This window comes from Rhinopithecus bieti, unplaced genomic scaffold, assembly GCF_001698545.2.
Source record: "Rhinopithecus bieti isolate Rb0 unplaced genomic scaffold, ASM169854v2 scaffold_73705, whole genome shotgun sequence".
Lineage (NCBI taxonomy): Eukaryota > Metazoa > Chordata > Mammalia > Primates > Cercopithecidae > Rhinopithecus > Rhinopithecus bieti.
This window is the reverse complement of record NW_016827262.1, coordinates 55579-79657: the sequence shown is the minus strand read 5'-3', so window position 1 is coordinate 79657 and position 24079 is coordinate 55579. Positions and strand designations below refer to the sequence as shown.

Genomic DNA, 24079 nt, shown 5'->3' with positions numbered 1-24079 from the left:
CTATTAAGATGTTGCCTGAGGCCTTCTGGGAAGTCGCGTGGCTGGTCTCGCGCGAAGGTGTGGCGGCCCCGCCCTCTGGTCGGTAGCGACAGCTTTGGCCGGAGAGGCTGTGTGGGGTGGGTGTTTTGCTAGGCCTGAGTTAGCTTGGCCGTAAGGGGCTTTTCGCTGGCGTCTCTGCCTAGTTCCGAGGAGACCCTCTAGACCTCACCGCCGCCCCTACTTTTTACCTCCGTAAGCTTGTCTGGTCTGTTCTTCCTGTGGGGCCAGCTTAGACCAGGCAAAAAACAAAAAGACAATCCTACACTGAGGAAAAGACCAGGAGGCGAAACGCGGCTGTGATTGCAGACACGCTGCTCCCTCAGCCAGCAAGGGCCCCTTTTCTTCCTCTTGGACGCCTAACTGGAGATTAGAAAGCGTGGCTTTTGCTTTGCTATTAAATGCGGCAGACGCACTTAGTTGAAAAATGGCCACTATCTAAATCCCTTTCCTGAGTGGCGTCTGATCAAATCGGAGCTCACGCCGTAGCAGCCGGAAGCCTCTTGGGCTGCTCGCGCCAGAGGAGGCCGCCCTCCTGGCGGCGTGGTGACAGCTTTACCACATCGGCAACGTTGGCATAGGCACAAAAAAATAAAGAGCACGAAGCAGTTGAGCTTTCAGCCTGTGACGATGATTTGTGGCAGCCGAGGAACACAGCCCAACGTAGCTTGGTTGGCCAAAATTATAAGTCAGATTGAAAATAGGCAAGCCACGTTTGATTTGAATAGAATTTAAATAACAGCCTTAGCACATTTTCCATTAATACTTCTCCGGGCTGCACTTTCTTAGGGCCTAAAACCGCTATTACTTTGATGTTTAGGGATGTTAACTACCTTGATGGATTTCAGACTTGTAATTAGCAACCAGAGTGTCAGTGAATGAATCAAATCTAGTATTGGGCCCTGGTTGTGAATTTACCACTGTGCTTAGGGCATTCTTTCTTACAGTCCAATTTACCAGCTCAACTAGAAAAACGACAACAGTTTCATGGAGTGAATCGTAGGTTTTTTATTGTACAATCTGTCCCTCACCCCATTGGCACCTCAGGATGTGGACACAGGAATCTTTGGCCTTTTTGTTGTGCCCTGATGTCCCAAGCATTCGCAGGTATCAGGGGAAACCCCACCCCCGATATTCAACGTGGGTTCTATTTCCCTAAGCGTCGGCTGGTCTGAGATATTATCAGTAAATATTTGTTGAGTGAATGAGACGGGCGGATCACGAGGTCAGGAGATCGAGACCATCCTGGCTAACACGGTGAAACCCCGTCTCTACTAAAAAACACAAAAAACTAGCCGGGCGAGGTGGTGGGCGCCTGTAGTCCCAGCTACTCGGAGGCTGAGGCAGGAGAATGGCATAAACCCGGGAGGCGGAGCTTGCAGTGAGCTGAGAACCGGCCACTGCACTCCAGCCCGGGCAACAGAGCGAGACTCCGTCTCAAAAAAAAAAAAATAATAATAATAATAATAATAATAAAGGCTCATTACACCTCTGCTATTCTGCATGTATTGGGAGTCGGGGCGCTCAGGGCTAACAGCTTTTATTCATTTATTCAAAATACACCAAATTGCAGCCTAGGATATTATCTTGAACCACCCTCTGCAATTCTATCGCACATGTGTTGGAAATGAAGTCATCTATTTGAGGCAATATAACTGATTATGATTTTATTTGCATAACATGAGGTAGTAACAAAGGAGATCCTTTGGAACAAAGCCTTTAGTAAATGGAATTTATCCAGACTTCTCTTGAAATAGATCCATTTGATACGTGATGCTTTCCCAATCTACAAAGTAGGAGGTTCTTGAATTTAGATGTTTTGCACACTTTTTTTTTTTTTTGGGGGGGGACGGAGTCTCGCTCAGTCGCCCAGGCTGGAGTGCAGTGGCCGGATCTCAGCTCACTGCAAGCTCCGCCTCCCGGGTTTACGCCATTCTCCTGCCTCAGCCTCCTGAGTAGCTGGGACTACAGGCGCCCGCCACCTCGCCCGGCTAGTTTTTTGTATTTTAGTAGAGATGGGGTTTCACCGTGTTAGCCAGGATAGTCTCGATCTCCTGACCTCGTGATCCGCCCGTCTCGGCCTCCCAAAGTGCTGGGATTACAGGCTTGAGCCACCGCGCCCGGCCCACACATTCTTATTTTCAAAACCTGAAATTCCACCATTACAGATTCATTCTTTGTAATAAATGTTTTTTCTGTTAAAATACAAACGCTGAAAAGAGGAAAAAAGAGCCCATTTAACAAATGGGCATTTGGGAAAAATAGAACATTATCTCAAGAAGAAATATAGTTGTAAACAAATGATCAAAACTGCTAAGAAGATACAAATAGAATGCTAAGATAAATTAGTAAGCTGATTTTTATTTATTTATTTATTTTTAAGATAGAGTCTCGCTCTGTCACCCAGGCTGGAGTGCAGTGGCGCGATCTCGGCTCACTGCAACCTCCGCACCCCGGGTTCAAGCAAGTCTCCTGCCTCAGCCTCCCAGGTAGCTGGGGTTACAGGCTCCTGCCACCAAGCCCAGCTAATGTTTGTATTTTTAGTAGACATAGTGTTGCACCATGTTGGCTAGGCTGGTCCTAAAGTCCCAGCCTCAAGTGATCCACCCGCCTCAGCCTCCCAAAGTGTGGGGATTACAGGCGTGAGTCACCGCACCAGGCAAGGTAATTTTAATTTATGGTCATGGAGAAGTTATTGTTAATATGATTATAAAACTCTTTCTTGAGAGATGTTGCTTTTGTTTTGGTTTGATTTTAATTTAAGATAATTGAAAAAGAGAAATGGACCAGATGCTGTGACTCACGCCTGTAATCCCAGCACTTTGGGAAGCCGACACGGGCGGATCACTTGAGGTCTGGAGTTCGAGACCAGCCTAGCAAACATGATGAAACTCTGTCTTTCCTGAAAATACTAAAATTAGCCGGGCTTGGTGGAGGGCACTTGCAGTCCCAGCTACTTGGGAGGCTGAGGCAGGAGAATTTCTTGAACCCAGCAGGTGGCGGTTGCAGTGAGCCAAGATCACTCCACTGCACTCCTGCCTAGGCGACGGATCAAGACTGTATCTCAAAAAAAAAAAAAGAAAGAAAGAAAAGGAAAAAGAGAAATGGAGAAGAATGGATATGTGAAAAGGACAAAGACAAGAAGATAGGAATGAGGATGGAGTTGGAAGTCTAGCACGAAGGCAAGCTCCAAGACCTGACTGGTTTTGTTTGGTTTGTTTTGTTTATCTTTTTAGGTGGAACATCTGAACTATTTCCATATTTGGGGAAGTTGAAGTTGAAGTGGTATTTGGAGGCTCATTCTTCACACTCCCTAAAAATACTGGCATTGGGAACCCAACAGTAGTAGTGAGAAGCAGGCAGCAGAGGAAACAAGACCAACAGAGATTCCCTAACTAGAGTGCTGATGGAGCCGGACTTTGGCTGTAGCTCCTGCTGCATTGCCTCCATTTATGCATATCCCTCTACAGGCTTTGTGCTAATTTCTTTTTTTAATTTTAAGTGATAACATATGCATTGATTCTTCGAGCTAGCTGATATCCTTCCAGTAAATTTATTTTCCTGATGAGTTAATCTGAGTTGGTTTCTATTGTTTGCTAAGAACCCTGAACTCCATGCACAGTTTTGAGTAGAAGCAGGTCGTATTTATGAGGTCAGTTTTCCAAATGGTCTGGCATTTTTTTAGATCTGTACCAGTGAAATAAATAGTTCCCCATGTCTAGACTATTTCATTCCTACTGGTGGATAAATTGACTGGGATATTTTCCTTATTTTTCTATCCCCTTTTACGTACTAAGAATGTAGAGTTATTTATTTAAAATATTTTAATTTTATTTTTTCAATTTTAATTATTTTGGTTTGAAATTACCAAAATTATTTAAGAATTATGTATTTACAGTATTGTTCCTTAGTATTCATTTCTCCATTTTGAAAAAAGAATTGAAATATCAAAATGAGCCAGGTATGGTGGCTCACGCCTGTAATCCCAGCACTTTGGGAGGCTGAGGTAGGAGGATCCCTTGAGTCAAGAGTTTGAGACCAACCTAGGCAATATGTGAGACCTTGTCTGTTTGAAAAATTTAAATATTTGGGTTTTTCTGTTGTTGTTTTTTGGTTTGGGGTTTTTTCTTTTTGAGATGGAGCCTCGCTCTGTTGCCCAGGCTGGAGTGCAGTGGTGCAATCTTGGCTCACTACATTCTCCGCCTCCCAGGTTCAAGCAGTTCTCTGCCTCAGCCTCCCGAGTAGCTGGGGTCACAGGTATGCACCACCACACCTGGCTAATTTTTGTATTTTTAGTACAGATGGGGTTTTACCATCTTGGCCAGCCTGGTCTTGAACTCCTGACCTCGTGATCCACCTGCCTCGACTTCCCAAAGTGCTGAGATTACAGGCGTGAGCCCCCGCGCCCAGCCGAAAAAATTAAATATTAACCGAGTGTGGTGGTTCCCACTTGTAATCCCAGCTACCTAGGAGGTTGAGTTAGGAGGCTTGCTTGAGCCTGGGAGGCAGAGGCCACAGTAAGCCAAGATTGTGCCACTGCACTCCAACCTGGGCAACAGAGCGAGACTCTTTCTCAAACAAACAAAGAGAAAAATATCAAAATGTGACTGTTAACCATTGTTTCTAAGTTCCACCAAGATTAATGCACATCTTTCTCAGAAAGATGGAAACAACAAATAGAACATTAAATTCTTTCAATGTTTTCGTAAGAAATCTTTGCCCAGAAAGTATGCCAGCTTGCTGTTTGGTGTAACTACTGAAGAACAAAGAGGGAACCCCCCTAAAAGGGGGCAACAGAATTATGATGAGATTCATCCACAGAAATCATTTCTTCCTTAAGAGAGGTTATAAGAGTTACAGAACACGTCCTTCTTTTAAAGCAGTCATCCAACAAATATCTCTGTTTGCCCCCTGAAAAGTCTGAAAGCTCAGTTCTACCCAGACAATTCATCTCACAGAAGGCTAAAATCACCTAAGCAAAGGGCTGCAACCAATGATGACATTTAAAAGTAGTGAAATAGAGCATAGAGTATTGGAGGAAGGAGTGAGGTAGGGGAGTCTCTCCAGATGTCTTGGGGTGCTGAAATTTCAGCCTCATTGCTTGTTTTAAAAGAACTAAGAATTAAGCCTGGCCTGGAGAGGGAGTCACCGTTGATATTGACAAGCCCTAATGCCGGTTTTCTTAAAGTGTAAAACAAAAGCCAACTCATGAGAATAACCTAGGTTGTTTAAGAGAACCGAATCTCATTACACATTTATTGAGGCAGAATCTGTGGAGGTAAGGATACACACTAAAGTTTTAGAACCACTGATTTATTGAACACCTGTCATATTCTAGATATTACAGACCAAGGGTCTCCAACTCCCAGACCAGTCCACACAGAAGGAGGTGAACATCAGTCCGGCGAAGCTTCATCTGTATTTACAGCCACTCCCCATCATTTGCATTACCATCTGAGCTCTGCCTCCTGTCACATTAGTGGTGGCCTTAGACTCATAGGAGCACGAACCCTATTGTGAACTGTGCATGCAAGGGATCTAGGTTGCAGGCTGCTTGTGAGAATGTAAGGCCTGATGATCTGTCACTGTCTCCCATCATGCCAACATGTGATCATCTAGTTGCAGGAAAACAAGGTCAGGGCTGCCACTGATTCTACATTATGGTGAGTTGTATAATTATTTCTTTATATATTACAATGTAATAATAATAGAAATAAAGTGCACAATAAATGTAATGCACTTATATCATCCTAAAACCATCCTACCGCCCTCAGTCTGTGAAAAAATTGTCTTCCACAAAACTGGTCCCTGGTGCCAAAAAGGTTGGAGACCGCCATTACAGACTGCAAAGCAGTATAAGACATCATTGCTGCTTCTCTGTTGTAACTCAAAATCCAGCAGAGATAGAGTGTAACTCTCACATCAGATCTACATGGGAGCAAGTACCAATGGTGAAAGAGGGGAAGAATTAGCATTTTAAAAATGAGTGGGATTTCACCTGTCATTTATTAATTTGTTTGTTTAGTCAGCAAATTTGCCTGAAGCATATGTCATTTATAGGTACCAAGCCAGGTGCTCAGAATGGAGCAGTGATGAAGCCTAACGCTGACGCTGCTCCCAGGTAGACTTCCTCTCTGTGAGGGAGACAGAACACATGTAAGCAGACACAAAGTCTGCTATCAATCAGGAAGTGATAGAAAATCAAAGAAGGAGACCTTATTTATTTATTTATTTAACTTTTAAGTTCAGGGGTACAAGTGCAGATTTGTTACGTAGGTAAACTCGCATCCTGCGGGGTTGTTGTAAAGGTTGCTTCATCACCAAGGTATTAAGCCAAGTACCCATTAGTTGTTTTTACCCATCCTCTTCTTCCTCCCACCCTCACCTTCTTAAAGGCCCTAGTGTGTGTTTTTCCCCTCAGTGTGTCCATATGTTCTCATCATTTAGCTCCCACTTATAAGTGAGAACATGTGGTGTTTGGTTTACTGTTCCCATGTTAGTTTGCTAAGGATAATGGCCTCCGGTTCTATCCCTGTCCCTGTAAAGGACATGATCTCATTATTTTTTTATGACTGCATAGTTGTCTATGGTGTATATGTACCACATTTTCTTTATCCAGTTCATCATTGATGGACATTTAGGTTGATTCCATATCTTTGCTATTGTGAATAGTGCTGCAGTGAACGAATGTGTGCATGTTATCTTTATAATAGAATGATTTGTATTCGTTTGGGTATATACCCAGTAATGGCATTGTTGGGTCAAATATTTCTCTTTTTTTTTTTCCTTTTTTTATTTGAGACGGAGTCTCACTCTGTCGCCCAGGCTGGAGTGCAGTGGTGTGATCTCGGCTCACTGCAATCTCCACCTCTCAGGTTCAAGTGATTCTCCTGCCTCAGCTTCCTGAGTAGCTGGGACTATAGGTGCGCACCACCACACCGGGCTAATTTTTGTATTTTTAGTAGAGATGGGGTTTCACCATATTGGTCTTGAACTCCTGACCTCGTGATCTACCCACCTTGGTCTCCCAAAGTGCTGGGATTACAGGCGTGAGCCACCATGCCCTGCCTAGGTCAAATATTTCTTTTTTAGATCTTTGAGGAATCGCCACACTGCCTTCCACAAGGGCTGAACTAATTTACACTCTCACCAACAGTATATTGAATTTCTTTTTCTTCACAACCTCGCCAGCATCTGGTATTTTTTCAACTTTTTAAGAGTAGCCATTCTGGCTATATGAGATGGTATCTCGTTGTGGTTTTTATTTGCATTTCTCTAATGATCAGTGATGCTTTTTTTTTTCTGTTTTTTGTTTTTTGTTTTTTTTTTTTTTTTTTGAGACAGTCTCCCACTGTCGCCAGGCTGGAGTGCAGTGGCACAATCTTGGCTCACTGCAACCTCCGCCTCCCGGGTTCAAGCGATTCTCCTGCCTCAGCCCCCCAGGTAGCTGGGACTACAGGCGCACACCACCAGGCCCGGCTAATTTTTGTGTTTTTAGTAGAGACGAGGTTTCCCCATGTTGGCCAGGATGGTCTTGACCTCTTGATCCTCCCGCCTCGGCCTCCCAAAGTGCTGGGATTACAGGCCTGAGCCACAGCACCCTTCCCAATACCATTGTAATAGTTGGAAAGATTGGAGAGAATGATAGGGAAGGGAAAAATGGAATAGATTGGGAAAAGGGAAGGAAATCAGAAATTCAATTTTGAATATATTAGGCTTGATACGTGTGAAACTTTTAAGTACAGAGGGAAGGTATGAAGTTAAATGTGTGCATCTGTGGTTCAGAGGTGAGTTCTAGCCAAGAGATAAAGCCAAAAGATTATATATTAAATTATTGGATGAGTCTTGGTGCATTGGCTCACGCCTGTAATCCCAGCAATTTGGGAGGCCAAGGCAGGAGGATGGCTTGAGCCTAGGAGTTCAAGACCAGCCTGGGCAACATAGGGAGACCCTGTCTCTATTAAAAGTAAAAAAAATTGGCTGGGTGTGGTAGTGCACACCTGTAGTCCCATCTACTTGGAAGGCTGAGGCAGGAGAATTTCTTGAGCCCAGGATGTTGAGACTGCAGTGAGCCATGATTGCACCACTGTACTCCAGCCTGGGTGACAGAGCGAGACCATTTCTAAAACAAATCAAATAAAATAAGATAAAATAAAATCCTAGGATGAGCAATATAGGCAAACAAGAGAAGACAGCCCAGGAATGAACCCTAAAGAATCCCAACATTTAGAGATTTGTTAAAAGAGGAGGCAGAGCCAGTAAAGGAGACTGAGAACAGCCTATGAAGTAGGAAGTAAGTGAAATCAAATGTATTGGTTATCTACTGCTGCGTAATGAATGACCCTGAATTTACCAGCTTAATGTTTACTATCTCACAACTCCTGTGGGTCAGAAATCTGAGAGTGATTATTTGGGTGGTTCTGGCTTAGGGTACGTTGAAGTTGCACTCCAGCCTGGGTGACATAGGGAGACTGTCTCTAAAAATAAATAAATAAATAAATTTAAAAATCTCATTTAAAAGTTTATCTATCTATGTAGAAACAGAAGAATCAACCTCAAAATGATACTGATCTGCGTTTGTATTGAATGGCCACATTATTGGCAATTTTAAACCATTTTCTTCCTTTGCTGTTCTGTATTTTCCAAAATTTCTACAATAAAATTACTTTAATAATATTAATATCAAAAAAACTTTTAAAATGTAGACCACTGAATTTTATTTGAATTGTGTAAGATAATGAAGACCTAAAACTGAGAGGTTTTGTTTTGTTTTGTTTTCAGACGGCGTCTCGCCCTGTTGCCCAGGCTAAAGTGCAGTGGCACGATCTCAGCTCATTGCAACCTCCACCTCCCGGGTTCAAGCGATTCTCCTGCCTCTGCCTCCCAAGTAGCTGGAATTACAGGCATGCAACACCACGCCTGGCTAATTTTTGTATGTTAAGTAGAGTCGAGGTTTTACCATGTTGGCCAGGCTGGTCTGAAATTCCTGACCTCAGGTGATCTGCCCACCTCGGCCTGCCAAAGTGCTGGGATTATAGGCATGAGCCACCGCGCCCAGTGAGAGTTTGTGTGTGTGTGTGTGTGTGTGTGTGTATGGTTCTTCCAAATCAAGTGTAAAAGCTCTCATTTAATAAGAAGAATAAGGATGGGTATGGTGGCTCATGCCTGTAATCCCATCACTTTAGGAAGCCGAATTGGGAGGATTACTTACACCCAGAGTTTGAAGTGTATGAGCCACTGTATTCCAACCTGGGTGACAGAGAGAGAACCTGCCTCTAAAAAATACATACATACGTATATACATAATAAAATATCCATTACTAAATCAGTCTTGATAAGCCTAATTATAAACTGCTGCTAGGAGAATATTTGCTTCCAGAGAGTATCTTTTAGATTTGTTTTTGTGGGATTTTTGGGGGGTTTTTTCCTAGAGTGCTCTAGAGCCCTCTTTTAGCTGCATGAATCTTCTGTCTAGCAATGAAGGGGAGTACTTGGTTCAGCAAGAGGAAAACATATATAAAATTGTTTGCTTCCATTTAAAAGGAACCTTTATACTGAATTCCAATCAACTGTGATAGTTAGACCTGAAAATGGCTTAATCCTTTGCAAGACAGTTATTTTTCAAAATTCTGTTTGTCATATTAGGGTCTGTCTAGTTAAGTTAAAAGCACCACAGGTTGCAGTGACTGATTTCTTAAGTTCAATTTTAGAGAGTATAATAAAAGCGCAGACCTGACTTTGTGTTTCTAGTATTTGTGCCATTATTTTTTTAATCTACATTATTAAGCTTAACTTTGTACTGTAATGAGGTTAATTTCTGCCCACACAAGCCCATCCAGTAACTTTTCCTAAACACATTCGTTCTCCATTATATATTCCAGGGAGATATTTCTGTCAATGGCATGTGAGATTATCTATTGACCCCATGATGAGATGCTTACTGCTTGAAAACAAATTCATTCACATGCTTAAAAATTGCTCAGGAGCAGGAACTATACAAATATTTATTGTTATTGGCCATTTGTAATTTATTCATAGAGATCTAGCTGACAACCATCTGCTGCATAAAACTGAAAATTGGAAGGAAAAAGAGTAAAAGTCACTGGAAAAATATAATTTAGTCTCCATATGTCTTTGATACATAATTCAATTTATTACTTGCTAGTGGTATGAGATGCTCTGTAATAATAGATACATATATGAAATTTAACACAAAGGGAAATTGAAATTTTACTCAACAGTGTATGTTGAAAGACAAAGTGAAGACAATAGTAATAATACAGTAATTAGCAAATGTATATTGGCAAAGATAGTATAAACTAGACTGTGATAAATAGACTCTAAAATACATAATGGCTTACATGCAATAGAAGCTTTTTCTCAAACAGTCCAAGATAGTTGAATTAGGTTGGTAAGTATTTTCTCCATGCAGTGATTCAGGGCCCCAGGCCATCTTGTGACTCCACGGGTAGAACTCAGGGGTCTACCAATTCCCAAGGAATCCACGGATAGACTTCAGAGCTGTCACTACGATTTGTTGTTGTTTTTAATTCAATAGTTTTTTTAGGTGGTTTTTGGTTACATGGATGAATTCTTCAGTGGTGAATTCTGAGATTTTAGTGCACCCATTACCCAACCAGTGTACACAGTACCCAGTATGTAGTCTTGTGTCCCTCATACCTCTCCCAACCTCCCAGAGATGTCACTATATTTGTATGGGAAAAATTACATCCCTGTTGGGGCCAGGCATGGTGTCTCACACCTGTAATCCCAGCACTTTGGGAGGACAAGGCGGGCAGATCAACTGAGTCAGGAATTCGAGACCAGCCTGGCCAACATGGTGAAACCTCGTCTGTACTAAAAATACAAAAAAATTAGCGGGGCATGGTGACAGGCACCTGTAATCCCAGCTACTCGGGAGGCTGAGGCAGGAGAATTATTTGAACCCAGGAGGCGGAGGTTGCAGTGAACCGAGATCGCACCACTGCACTCCAGCCTGGGCAATAAGTACGTCCTTGTTAGCTTCAAACTAAAATTTATCATTTCCCTTAATTATGAATGTAGGCAAAACCATAGAAGTATTACCAGTACTTATGACTTTGAAACAAATAAAAATCACTGATTTTTAAAAAATCATTACTGTTAGGCCAGGCATGGTGGCTCACGCCTGTAATCCCAGCACTTTGGGAGGCCAAAGCAGGCAGATCACGAGGTGAGGAGTTCGAGACCAGCCTGGCCAATATGGTGAAACCCTGTCTCTACTAAAAATACAAAAATTAGCCGGGTGTGGTGGCACATGCCTATACTCCCAGCTACTCGGGAGGCTGAGGCAGAAGAACTGCTTGAACTCGGGAGGTAGAGGTTGCAGTGAGCTGAGATGGTGCCATTGAACTCCAGCCTAGGCAACAGAGCCACAGCAAGACTCAGTCGCAAAAAAAAAAAAAATTACTGTTTTGCAGATCTTTCAAAGAATCATTTCTACTTGGAATGCTTTCAAAATTATAGCAGTTGTATACCCGCCTCTAGATCCTCTACTTTAATATATTTTTTAAAAAGCATGTTATCGTAAGAAACCTTTACATTAGCTCCCAGTGATCCTGGTTTCCTGGCATTCATACCCTTGTGTAATCCCCCTCCAGTGACAGAATATGGCAGAAATGATGCGATGTTATTTCTGAGATTAAGTGTACTGAATCTAGATTCTGTACCCTCTCTTGGAGCACTTGCTGCAGGGGAAGTGAACTGCTATGTCCTGAGATAACGAGAGATTGTGGAGAGCAGTGCCATGAGTCTGTGGAAAGGTCAATATGACAAAGAACTGAAGCTTGCCAATAGCCATTTGAGTGAGCTTGGAAGTGGATCTTTCCCCAGGTAATGCCTCCAGATGACTGCCTACTTAGTTGGCATCTTGATTGTAGCCTTGTGAGATACCCTGAGCCCCAACCACCCAGCTAAGCTGATCCCAGATTCCTGAGCCCCAGGAATGTGAGAGAATAAATGTTTTAAGCTACTAAGGTTTGAGATAATTTCTTATATATCAATAGAGAGCTAGTATATACATATATCATATCACTAACTTTTTTTTTTTTTTGAGACGGAGTTTAGCTCTCATTGCCCAGGCTGGAGTGCAATGGTGCAGTCTCAGCTCACTGCAGCCTTTGCCTCCCAGGTTCAAGTGATTCTCCCTGCCTCAGCCTCCTGAGTAGCTGGGATTACAGACACCCGCCACCACGCCCAGCTAATGTTTTTTGTATTTTTAGTAGGGACGGGGTTTCGCCATGTTGGCCAAGCTGGTCCCAAACTTCTGACCTCAGGTGATCACCCACCTCGGCCCCCCAATGTGCTGGGATTACAGGCGTGAGCCACTGCACCCAGCCTATATCACTAACTTTATAAATGTTTTTAGAATTGTATTCAATATAATTTATTTACTTTATAATTCTATTATTTTATTTTATGCATTTTCAAACATTATTTTGCCAGGCTTGTGCCTCTAATCACAACCATGCAGGAGGCTGAGGCAGGAGGATTACTTGAGACCAGGAGTTTGAGACCACCCTGAGAAACATAGTGAGACTCTGTCTCTAAAACAATAAAAATTAAAATATAAAAAATAATAAATAAAATGTTAGTCTGAGAAGGGATGCAGAGCATTCTTCAGTGTGCCAAACAATCCATGCATGGTACAAATAAGATTAACCCTTCCTGGCCAGGTGCGGTGGCTCACATACATAATCCAGCACTTTGGGAGGCCAAGGTGGGCAGATCATGAGGTCAGGAGTTTGAGATCAGCCTGGCCAATATGGTGAAACCCCATCTCTACTAAAAATACAAAAGTTAGTTGGACATGGTGGCATGTGCCTATAGTCCCAGCTACTTGGGAGGCTGAGGCAGAAGAATCGCTTGAATCCAGGAGGCGGAGGTTGCAGTGAGCCGAGATTGCAACAGTGCACTCCAGCCTGGGCAACAGAGTGAGACTCCACCTCAAAAAAAAAAAAAAAAAAAAAAAAAAAAAAAAAAAAAAAAAAAAACAAGAAAAGATTAACCCTTCCTGTGGCCTCGTTGTTGCCTTGTACTAGCTGGCGAAAGGAGGACAGAACAGGGAGGAGGCCTACCTCCTTTTAATATCCTTGACCTAGGAATAGCAGACTTTTCTAATCACACTTATTGCAATAAACATGGACACATCTTGATGCAATAGAGACTGGCAAATGGAGTTCCTGGGTAAACTAGCATTTGCTCTATATGGCGCAAGGACCTATTTTGATAGTACCAGAGCAAATGCCAAAAATGTTAATAAACCAACGAAAATAATATCTGCCAGAATAGAATCTTAGGGTTTTTTGAAAAATAAACACAAGGAATCAAATTAAAGAAACAGATGCTGATGACATAAAAAATTTTGTGAACTTTTATTCCAAATGATATTTGTAGACCTGAAGATGTGAAGAACTGATTTGAATTTAGAATCTAGATCAGAAATCAAATTATTCTTCAGTCTTCCTTAAGAATGAATAAATGTTGTAAGATTATGAACGTAAAGTCTTAATTTTCCTGAAGTCATGGAACAAAGAATGGGATAGGATCCTTGCTGTTTATTTATTCAGTAAACATTTGCTGAGGGTCTACTGTGTAACAGGGACTGCACTAACAACTGGGGAAAATGAGATTGCCAAAAATATGACAAGACCCCTGCAATGGACTGAACGTGTTGCCCCCAAAATTCCTATGTTGAGACCCTAATCTTAATGTGATGGTATTTGGAGGTAGGGCATCTGGGTAGTAATTAGGACATAAGGGTGGGGCACTCTTAAATGTATTAGTGCCCTTATAAGAAAAGCCCAGATAACTAGCTAGCTTTTGGTAGAATTATTGAAAATGCACTGTGATGGTTAATGAGTGTCAACTGCGTTGGCTTAAAGGATATAAAGTATTGTTCCTGAGTGTGACTGGGAGGGTGTTGCCAAGGGATATTAACGTTTGAGTCAGTGGACTGGGAGAGGCAGACCCACCCTCAAACTGCATGGACACCATCTAAGCAGCTGCCAACTGGGCTAGGAAAAGCAGGCAGAAGGTGGAAGGAGATGACTTGCTGAGTCTTTGGGCCTTCATCTTTCTCCTGTGCTGGATGCTTCCTGCCCTCAAATATCATACTACAAGTTCTTCAGCTTTTGGATTCTTGGACTTACACCTTCAGCTTTTGGATTCTTGGACTTACACCAGCGGTTTTCCAGGGGCTCTTGGGCTTTCAGCCACAGACTGAAGGCTGTACTGTCAGCTTCCCTGCTTTTGAGGTTTTGGGACTCAGACCAGCTTCCTTGTTCCTCAGCTTGTAGATGGCCTATTGTGGGACTTCCTCTTGTGATCCTGTGAGTCAATTCTCCTTAATAAACTCCTCTTCATATATATATATATCCTATTATTTCTGTCCCCCTAGAGAACACTGCAGAGAACACTGCATTTATGAAACCACATAATTGGTGGTTTCATAAATTCAGTGTTGTGTGAAAAAATTAGTTATCTTGATGACTAATGACTTCTGGAGAAAAATCAAGACACAGATAAGTTGGGCTGCCAATAGCTCATCAGATGACTTTGAGACGATGAGGCAAACCTACCCTTTCCTTGAACTTTCTGCCACTTGAGGATACAGGGAGAAGTTGGCAGTCTGCAACCCAGAAGAAGACCGTGACCAGAACTGGACCATGGTGGCACTGGATGTCAACTTTCCAGCCTCCAGAACAGTGAGAAATGTTTCTTTTGTTTGTAAGCCACCCAGCCTATGGCAATTCATTCTATCAACCTGAACTGACAGTCAGCCTGTTTCCAGAGATCTTATACTGAGGGAAGTGGCTCAGCAAAGTAAATCCGTACAGTGATCTCTACTAAGTTCTGTGACATACATAAACAGAGTGCTAAAAACAATGTGCTAACAGCAAAATCATTCACAGTTTTTTAATTTCAACATCACTGGACTAAAACGATAAACTGGAATGTCAGGCTTCAATTGTTAAATAGGGTAGGATTCCTATGGGGATAATTTTATGCCTTCCCAGGACCCTGAATCCACAAAGTAAAGCTGTCCCCCAATGTTCACAGAAAGTTTTCAGAGAAGATCTTAGGCCTCTGCTAATGGGGAATGACAAGAAAGACTTGAAAATCCATGATGTGGTTCCATAAATGCAGTGTCATGTGAAAAAACTAGTTGTCCTCTGCTCCCTCCAATGTGTACAGGCTGACTCATGACTGATGACTCCTGGGGAAAAATCAAGACACAGGTAAGCTGAGCTGCCAAGAGCTCATCAGATGTCTTTGGGAAGATGAGACAAACTTACCCTTTCCTCAGGCTGAGGCATCCCCACGCTTAGGCATGTGGCTTGAAGAGCAGGTAAGCAGAGTGCAGGCTGGAGCTCGGCCCCCTTTGAACCTTTGGCTATACATTCTGGCACAGCAGTGGCCCTGCCAGAAGCTCCTTGGCAAAGAAACACCTTTCCCCACTGCACCCTTCCTTCTGAGCATCTATTAGTTTGTTATTCATCCCTCAGCAACTTGGGGTTCCTGGGACTATGTCATTCTTCCTGCTTAGTTGACAGTGTTATACAAGATTATATTCATTTTCATAATGTTGAATATTCATTCTTCAGTCAACAAATATTTATTGAAGAATAAATGTAGTATTTGAAGAAATGAAGTATTATACACTCATGACAGATAAATAATAGAAAATTATCTCATTGAAACCCAGGGTCACATCAAGTAACTGGTATAATCTGTATTTCATTGAAACATCACTCTTTGTCATTGCATATTTCAGGAAAAATAAGGGAATAAGCAAATGAGTAACCCAGTTCTATTTAAGGAAATATTTGATTTTCAAGAGGTGGTCTTCGAAAAGTTCTGATTGCCTCTCAGGAAAGATACTAATGCTGGCATTCTGCCCAGGTGATTGTATTTTGCCTCTGTGATATATGTATATGTATGTGTATATATATGATAATGTATATCCTCCCTTCACTAAAAGGTTTTTAACAGTGATACTCAAGCCTGTTGTTTTAACATACTGATGAGTTGTGCAGCATTTTCAATGTGACTTACTACCATGTGGGCTGAACTGAGATAGTCCTTCTTCCTTCTTCCAGGAGAGGAAGGGTATTCCCATTCATCCCAGTAATTCTAATAGAGGAAATAGTCCTTGGACCTGCAGCAACAGCGTCATCTGGGGACTTGTTAGCAATGCAAGTTCTCAGACTCCACCATAGAACTACTGAATCAGACATTGTGGGTTGAGGCCCAGCATTCCATGGTCTAACAAACCCTCCAGGTGACTGTAATGTACATTCAAGTTTAAGAACCACTGCAGTAGACCCTTTTCCTGGTTGATTAAATGGCCCTTATATTGTAAATAAGCAGAATAGTCAAATATTCCTTCACACAATAGGCTAGGGCTGTCATTTGACAGGATCATAGTCGTTTTAACAGGAGGGATATGATGAATCTGAAAAGTGGAAACACTGTTTGCAATGGCAGTTGTGTGTCCCTATGCAACATGAGGTGGGGAGGCCTTGAGGATTCCACTGATGGAAAGAATTGAGCTGAAATCTGAGCACCTACTATCCTCTTCCTCCTCTCCCCTCCCAACATCAGCATGGAACCACAGCCCTCCCCTCTTTCCTTTGGAGCCAGTGAAGCATGAAAAGGGGAAAGTCATTCCCAGCATCCACCAAGGTTTAGAGGTAGTGCCGTAAGCAAATATCTATACCACCAAGTTCTCCAGTAAGGAGGGGCAGAGACAGCATGTGGGCCACACACACTGAGTGTGAAAAATAGCAAAGTTTGAAAAGGAGTTAAGGGGTTACGGGCAAGAGATTAGGTGGCCAGTGGGAGGAGATTGAGAATAAAGCAAACCAGAAATCCTCAAAGACCTGAGGCATGTGACTTGAAGAGCAGGTGAGAAGTTGTTGCCTGCCCATGCAGTTAAAAGTCGCAAATCCCAGTTCATTCTAATAGATGCAGCTTTAGGGATGATTTCACAGTAAAAATCCACTGCTTAGAATGTCATTATAGTTTGTTCTGGGAAGACAGGTGAAGTGGCACTCCATCCTGGAAAGACAGCTCTGCTTTCTGATCAGGCAGGACTTTCTCACTCCCTCTCACACTTCAAGTTGAAAATTCAACAGCCAGCTAAACCAAAGGGCCCGCACACAGTTGCGTCTGACTGACCATTGTCAACAGTAATGTCTCTTTGTTCCCTGTGAAGTAAGTGGAATAAATGGAATACTGCCTTAATGCCCTTGCCAACTGAGTACTCAATAGTTCTGTTGTTTAAGGGCTCAACCCCTCCCACTACCCAGAAAGTAATGTGCTCTGAATTTAGTGACAACCCAAGGTAGACTGGGCACTCTGGAAAGGAGGCATGGCCTGGTTGTTATAATGCTTGTGATATAAGATATTTTTAGGACTAGAATGAAGTGAAGGATACTGAAAATTCCAGAAAAGGCCCCGGCACAGTGACTTATACCTGTAATCCCAGCACTTTGAGAGGCCGATGAGGGCAGATCACCTGAGGCCAGGAGTTCCAGACCAGCCTGGCCAACATGGTGAAACACCGTCTCTACTAAAAATACAAAAATTAGCTGGGTATGGTGGTGCATGCCTATAATTCCAGCTACTTGGGAGGCTGAAGCAGGAGAATCGCTTGAATCTGGGAGGCAGAGGTTGTAGTAAGCCAAGATCATGCACTGTACTCTATCCTGGGCAACAGAGCAAGACTCCGTCTCAAAAAGGAAAAAAATAAAAATTAGCAGTGCGTGGTGGTGCGTGTCTATAATCCTAGCTACCCAGTAGGCTAAGGCAGGAGAATTGCTTGAACTCAGGAGGCAGAGGTTACAGTGAGCTGAGATCGCGCCACTGCACTCCCGCCTGGGCAACAGAGCGAGAATCCATCTCAAAAAAAGAGAAAACTCCAAAAAAAGTAATATTCACACGTAAGGTTTAGACTAAGCTAAATGTTGCCTTAAACCAGGGGTGGGCAAACTATAGCCCATGAGCCAAATTTAGCCTGCAGCCTGTTTTTGTAAATCAAGTTTTATTGGAACTCAGCCAGACTCATTCATTTAGGTACAATACATGTCTACTTTTGTCATACAACAGCAGAACTGAATAATTGTAACAGAGAACAGATGGCCTGCAAAAGCCTGAAATACTTGCTGTCTGGCCTTTTGCAGAAAGAATATGCTGGACCTGCCTTACACTCTGTAGCCTTTGGGGCTTGGAAGTCACCACAGGCCCTCCATTTTTAGGGCTGTCTGATCAATGCAAGGGCTTAGTTATGTGAACTACTGTTACCCACCAGTAAATGCCCCAATTTTTATCAGAATAAAGTAGAATACCTCTTCTTGTCTATTTTGCTTTTTCTTTAGTTCAAAACCACATTTATCATTCACTTTCCCAAAATGATGAGAAATTTTGCTTATCCCAGTTATATTTAAAGGAATATTTGATTTTTAAGATGCCTCTTTGCCTTTTTTCAACAATGACCCCGCCTTCTCCTTGGCACCTTCAGTTGACAGTTTCTCACTACTTCATACTAGGTGCTCATTTGTCGCCCATCTCTGAGTGACTTTATCATTTTCCTTATCCTCAGCCACTGACAGCCAACATATTTTTAAAATGCAGTGGCCTGGCTGGGCACGGTGGCTCACACCTGTAATCCCAGCACTTTGGGAGGCGGAGGCAGGTGGATCACGAGGTCAGGACATGGAGACCATCCTGGCTAACACGGTGAAACCCCGTCTCTACTAAAAACCCAAAAAATTAGCCGGGTGAGGTGGCGGGCACCTGTAGTCCCAGCTACTCGGGAGGCTGAGGCGGGAGAATGGCGTGAACCCGGGAGGCGGAGCTTGCAGTGAGCCAAGATCGTGCCACTGCACTCCAGCCTGGGTGACAGAGCGAGACTCGGTCTCAAAAAAAAAACAGTGGCCTGTGGCACTAACGAGCCACAGTAAAGATCTGCAAGTCCTCTCTGCCCCTACTCCCCACTTTGAAATCAATTCTGGTAAGTCAGCCCACTTCTTACAATTCACGTGCACAGATGCAGGACTTCATACACAGGTACCCTTACAAACACACATTGACCCATAGTCTGCAGTTTTTCCTTTACTTCTTTGGGACTAAACTTTTCATTCAAAATGAAGTCTGTTTTATTACTCCATATATCTTACGGCTTGAATTCTTCCTAGGTGGAAAATGCTGGAAGCTCCAAAAACTTGGCATATTCTGAAAAGAGTGTATTGCAGCCATTTGTTTTCTACTATTATGGTGGACACGTGGGCCGGCAGCATAAGTAGGCAGGCTTCACATTAGTTTTTGATGTTAAAACTATGTAGGTAGATATTCAAAATACCTGATAAATAATTTTTTAAGAGTGCATACCAGTTGGGCACGGTGGCTCATGCCTGTAATCCCAGTGCTTTGGGAGGCTGAGGTGGGAGGATCACTGAGGCCAGGCGTTCAAGACAACCCTGGGCAACATAGCAAGACCCCATCTCTACAAAACGTTTTAAAAATTAGGTGGCACACACCTGTAGTCCTAGCTACTTGGGAGGCTGAGGTGGGAGAATTGCTTAAGCCCAAGAGTTGAAGGTTACTGTGAGCTATGATTGTACCACTGCACTCTAGCCTGGGCAACAGAGCAAGACCCTGTCTCTTAAAAGGACAGAGGGAGAGAGCATACCTTTTAAGACTGACCATTTTTATAGGCAATATGGAAAATGTTGATGTAGAAGATTCCAGATCGTTGCCTTCCTAGAGAATTTCAAATCTAGAACTGTTGCTATACTTTTTTGCAGTAAGCCCACAGCTCTCCATCGAATATGTAGAATACTTTAAATGTTGCTAAAATTTAATATAATAGAGGTTTTGCAGAGGCCACTTTTGCCCCTAGTGAAATTCTTGCTAAAACAGTCATTATGAAATGGCAGATTATCTTTTCTACATCAAATCTATGGTGAAGTGGGATATAGCTTCTCACCACTCCAGGCAAGGCACAGGACCAAAATGGCAGAGGACCAGGTGAGTTGGACATTCCTGACCATAAATAAAAAGGAAGATGAAAAGGAGGTGGAAGAGGAGGAGGAGAAGAAGGAGGAAAAGAAACACAAGTGACATATTTAAGGACTGTTGTTATATCTTTCTTTTTGTTTGGATCTCCTGGTGTCAAGCAATCCTCCTACCTCAGCACCCCCACCGAGTAGCTGGGACTACAGGCATGCACCATGATGCCTGGCTAATTTTTGTATTTCTTGTAGAGATGGAATTTCACCATGTTGCCCAAGCTGGTCTTGAACTCCTGGGCTCAAGCAATCTGCCCACCTTGCCAACCCAAAGTGTTGGAATTACAGATGTGAGCCACCACTCCCAGTCTGTTGTTATATCTTTCCTTTAATGAATTGTCTCTTCATATTTTTTGTTTGTATCTTTTTCTCTCACTTTTAGAAAAGTTTTTAATATATTAGGCATGTTGGACCTTTATGACATATATTGCAAATATTTCCTCCTTGTTTATCAGCCCGACTTTGCTTATGCAATTTTTGCCATGCAAATGGCTTCTTTTGTTATTTTTTATTTTTTGTAGAGATGAGGTTTCACTATACTGCCCAGGCTGGTCTTGAACTCCTAGGCTCAAGTGATCTGCCCACCTTGGCCTCCCAAAATGTTGGGATTACAGGTGTGAGCCACTGCACCCAACCCTTTCCTTTTTTCTTCTCTTTCTGTCTCCCTCCCTCCCTCTCTCCCTCCCTTCCTCTCTCTTTTTCCTCCCGTCCTCTCTCTCTTTCTTTCTTTTCATTCTTTCTCTCTCTCTTTCTCTTCTTTCTCTATTTCTTCCTTCTTTCTTGCTTGCTTTTCTTTCTTCTTTCTTTCTTTTTTTTTCTTTCTTTTCTTTCTGTCTTTCTTCTTTCTAAAAGGTTCTCACTCTGTCACCCATGCTGGAGTACAGGGTAGCCGAAGTGATCCTCCTGCCTCAGCTTCCCAAAGTGCTGGGATCACAGGCCTGAGTCATGGCACCTGGCCAGTTTTATTTTATGTAATCAAATTTGTCTGTTTTCTTTCACTGCATCTGGACTTTCAGTCACAGTGAGAAAATCTTTCCCAACACCAAAGATAAAGATGACACCCATGAAATGAAAAATCTTCTCATATTTTACATTTAGATCTCTGATCCATTTGGAGTTTGTTCTTATACATGTGAAATATAAATCTAATTTTATCTTTTTCCAAATGGTTAACCTGTTGTTTGTTTGTTTGTTTGTTTGTTTGTTTGTTTGTTTGTTTGTTTTGAGACAGAGTTTTGCTCTTGTTGCCCAGGCTGGAGTGCAATGGCGCAATCTCGGCTCATGGCAACCTCTGCCTCCCGGTTCAAGCACTTCTCCTGCCTCAGCCTCCCAAGTAGCTGGGATGACAGGCATGTGCCACCACACCCGGCTAATTTTTTTTTTTTTTTTTTTTTTTTTTGAGACTGAGTTTCACTTTTGTTGTCCAGGATGGAGTGCAGTGATGTAATCTCAGCTCTCTGCAACCTCCGCCTCCTGGATTCAAGAGAGATTCTCCTGCCTCAGCCTCCTGAGTAGCTGGGGTTACAGGCGTGTACCACCACACCCAGCTAATTTTTTGTATTTTTAGTAGAGACAGAGGTTTCTCCGTGTTGGTCAGGCTGGTCTCAAACTCCCCACCTCAGGTGATCCACCCACCTCAGCCTCCCAAAGTGCTGGGATTACAGGTGTGAGCCGTTGCACCCAGCCTAACCAGTCGTTTTAACATCATTTATTAAAATTCTTTCTTGGTCCCAGTGACTTGAAATGGTACCTTTATCATTTACAGTACTAAAGTTTCATATGAGCTTGGGTCTTTTTCTAGATTATCTATTTTACTCCACTGGTGTCCCTGCATATTCACGTGCCTGTACCACATAGGTTTAATTATAAAGGTTTTATAGTGTGTTTTCAGTCTGGGAGGGCTAGTGGGCTCATCCCTTCTCATAGATTTTCTTTTTTAGTGTTCTCTGTTTTGTTTTGTTTTGTTTTCTGGGTTTTTTTTTTTGTTTTTTTGAGACGGAGTCTTGCTCTGTCGCCCAGGCTAGAGTGCAGTGGCATGATCTTGGCTTACTGCAACCTCTGCTTCCCTGGTTCAAGCAGTTCCCCTGCCTCAGCTTCCCGAGTAGCTGGGATTACAGGTGCACACCACCATGCCCGGCTAACTTTTTTGTATTTTTAGTAGAGATGGGGTTTCACCATGTTGGCCAGACGGGTATCAAACTCCTGACCTCAGGCAATCTGCCTGCCTCAGCCTCCCAAAATGCTGAGATTACAGGCATGAGCCACAGTGCCTGGCTAGTGTTCTCTGTTATTACATGTTTATTTTTTCATATGAAGTTAAGTACCAACTTGTCTAGCTTCATGAAAAAAAGTTAGAATTTGAAGCGGGGGTGGAGACTAAGTTAAATTTACAAATTAATTTAGGGAAAACTGACATCTTTATGATGGTAAGCCATCCTATCAAAATATGAGATATCCTTTCTTTTGTTAAAGTTAATTTTGTCTCTTTTAGCAGAGTTTTAAAGTTTTCCTCATATAGATTTGCACATTTCTTATTAAATGTATCCCTAATATTTTATCTTGTTTGTTGCTATTATAATGAGGATTTTCTCCATCATTCTACCTCTAGATGGTTACTTCCTGTGCATGTGAAAGTTACTGATCTTCACATACTGTTCTTATATTCTACTATTCTGTTCAATTGTTTGAATTAATTTTGTCATTAATTTTCTAGGGTTTTCCAGGCACAACATCATATCATCCAAAAGCAGCTAATACATTTCTCGTGGAAATTGTCAAGTTGATTTGAACACTTATATGAAAATGCAGTGAATCTGGAAGAGCCAAAACTAGAAGAAAAACACACTGCTGCCACCTGATTTCAGATTTCACTATACACCACAGTAGTTCTGACGATGTGCTGTTGGTGTGAGGACAGACAGATCAATGAACAGAATAAACAGCCTGGAGATGACACAGTCACCAAGACAATTAAATGGGGAAAAGAAAGTCTTTTGGAAAAAATGGTGCTGAACAACTGGTTACACACATGGAAAGGAAAAGACCTTGATTGATTACTGCTACTGCCTGATCTTTACTGCTCTTTTGTGGTCTTAATTGTATCATCTGTGAAATAATGATGCTATAGGTCCACAGTTCCTTACCTGTGGATCCAAAACAGAAAATTCTCTAACAACTGCAAGTTTCTTTCTAAGTCTTTATGTGCCAAAACCCAACCGTACCTGGATTCATTTGGTCACAGACCTGATCTGAAATGATTTGAGGCTACTTGTAGTCTCTATGTAATTTAGTATAGTCACACATTTCACTGCAAATATACACATTTACTTGATTACAAATTGTTACCTAGACCCTGCTGATTGAGTTCCATACTATATAGTATATGCAATATATTACCTAAAATCCAAAAAGTTCTAAATTCATACATATATAAGAATTAAACAATCCATGTAAAGCACTTAATATAGTGTCTGGCACAGAGTAACCCCTCAATATAATATAGGTCGTAATACTGACCCGGCCCAGTGGCTCACACCTGTAATCCCAGCACTTTGGGAGGCTGAGGTGGGCATTCGAGACCAGCCTGGCCAACATGGTGAAACCGTGTCTCTACTAAAAATACAAAAAGTAGCCAGGCATGGTGGCGGGTACCTGTAATCCCAGCTACTTGGGAGGCTGAGGCGTGAAAATCGCTTGAACCCAGGAGGCGGAGGTTACAGTGAGCCGAGATTGCACCACTGTACTCCAGCCTCCGCAACAGAGTGAGACCCTGTCTCAAAATAATAATAATAATAATAATAATAATAATAATAATAATATAGGGATAATACTACCACTATAACTAGTACTATTACCTCCACAACCACTATTATCATTACTATTATTATAAATTGTAGGAGTAGCCAATAAAGTGACTAAACACAAATTAAAAG

General features: G+C 42.3%; 1 long non-coding RNA gene across 2 annotated transcripts; it reads left to right on the top strand.

Annotated features, from left to right (window-relative positions):
* Positions 1-44: 44 nt before the first annotated feature.
* Positions 45-23661, top strand: LOC108523228 (uncharacterized). 2 transcript variants are annotated; one of them, XR_001883764.1, is made up of 5 exons: positions 45-116; positions 5375-5699; positions 11757-11907; positions 15271-15978; positions 22861-23661. It is a non-coding gene; the product is annotated as an uncharacterized LOC108523228 (long non-coding RNA). The 2 variants fall into 2 exon arrangements; XR_001883763.1 differs by lacking the exon at positions 45-116 and adding an exon at positions 535-1143.
* Positions 23662-24079: the final 418 nt, after the last annotated feature.